Below are 1,960 nucleotides of genomic sequence, written 5' to 3' on the forward strand. Positions count from 1 at the left end.
ACTGTTCTCCAAGAAGTTCAAGTTCCACATCTTATTCTGGCTGAGAACCTAAACTGCTGAACAGGTATCAGAATAGCTAGACATGAAAACTAAGAGAGTCTGCGGCCTGAAAGCTTTGTGGTCATCTTATTATCAGGGCAAGTCAATGCTGCATAAGCAAGCTGGAATGATAATGCATAAACACAGCTGAGTTCATTTCTCATCCACATGAACAGTCCCAGGCAGGTTCAGTTCTGGTGGCTGGGGATACTGCTCTCATGATAAAGTTCTTTAAATATCTGGGCTCTGTTATCGTCAGTACATGGCTTCCAAGATCATTGTAACAAAAGAGGAGAGGTCATGAAGGACCACGCAATGAGGATGTTTTCTACAGTTATATCAGGCCTAGAAAAGTCATGTTCCATGGGCCTCATCTCAGTCTCATGGCCTCAATTAACTGCAAAGGAAGCTGAGAATGCGGGATGGGTGTGTGCTCAGATGGAGGAGACAGCCATTTAGAGAGCAGTTAGCCATCCCCGTGGTTCTTGTGGACATGAAGTCGCCTGTGCGTGCTCTCCATGCTCCTGAGTTCCAGAGCTGCCCTGGCAGCCTCCATAGGGATGGTTCTGAGGGGCCAGGCTACCAATTAAATCAGCTGGGGAAAGCTGCCCCATCAGTGTTCACTCATCAGGGGCAATTCTAAATTACTCTCATTGATTCTGAATGCCCCACCCTTTGCCTAGGACCCAGTCTAGCACTTGGGACCCTTAACCCTGACCCAAGCCTGATAGCCCTCAGGCTACCACGGCAAAGACTTCCAGATTAGCCCCCACGTGAACTCATGGCTCTACTGCCACTCTGAGAGCAGCGGATCCCTTGTGAGATGGCATCCTCCATTCCCTTCCTGGATCCTTGACCCTACCAACCCCAGCCACTGCCATTCTCTCCACAAGTGACCCAGACCCCTGAAGTTGCGGTTCCTTTCCCAGGTTGAACAAACAGTCACCAGTCAACAATTTACCACCCAGTAATCAATGACCAAAGACAGCTTCTCACCCGTATCCTTCAGGAGTGCGGAAAATGTCTCCAGTTCCCTACAGTGATTTTTGGAACCTATGCCATGCCCTTTCCTGTTTCCAGTCATTTTCCTTGTGAGGCTGGCAGGAGCAAAGCTTAGTGATGAAATTGCTGGGCTGAGGAAAGTCCGGCAGAGCCCAGGCCCTGACCTCTCCTCACTAAGGAGAGGAGCAGACAGGCAGTAGGCGCACAGGGTGCAACAGCTTCTCAAGGTTCCAGGGATGGCTCCACTCCAGCCACCCACACCAGTGACCTGTCGTTCCCAGATGGGCTGTGGATGTTGGGCCTGAGCTCCAGCATCTGTGCCCTTCCTGAGCGAGGCCTGGCCTGTCTCCAGGCCCTGAGTTTTTCTCCATCTTCTGTGGTGGCAATGCCTCCAGACAGCTGAAGAGATCCTCTGGGTGTTTTGCAGAGAGAACAGGAGGAGATCAGACCAGCCTGACCTCAATCCAGGTGCCTAATCTTCCGGCTGTCTGACTCTGAGCCAGTTCCACCCAGTGTCTCTGTCCCTCCTTTCAAGTACAGATCCCTGTAGGGCCGAGGGAGTCAGTTAACTGAGGTCACAGCGGGGGTTCTTTCCCCTGGCTCCCAGGCTGCCTTCGGACGTTTACAGAAACTCTGAGCACGGGGCCATATGGTGTGTGCCAGCTGCCTGTGTTGCTCTGAGAAGAGGGGCCTTAGTTTTTGTCTGGTTCTCAGAGGGACCCATAAGCCCCTCACCTAGGACCCCCACTCTCACCACTTCGGGCTGAGTATCTTTCTGGTACCCAGCCTCGCCTCTTGCTCTGAGCTGCAATTGCCATATGGCACTGTGGTGACCCGTCTCCCACACCAGGACTCATGCAGGGCCATGCTTGTACTCTGAGACTGACCCAGGAATCATTTGCAACAGGGTCTTAACAGG

Source organism: Capra hircus, chromosome 19, assembly GCF_001704415.2.
Source record: "Capra hircus breed San Clemente chromosome 19, ASM170441v1, whole genome shotgun sequence".
In the NCBI taxonomy this organism is placed as follows: domain Eukaryota; kingdom Metazoa; phylum Chordata; class Mammalia; order Artiodactyla; family Bovidae; genus Capra; species Capra hircus.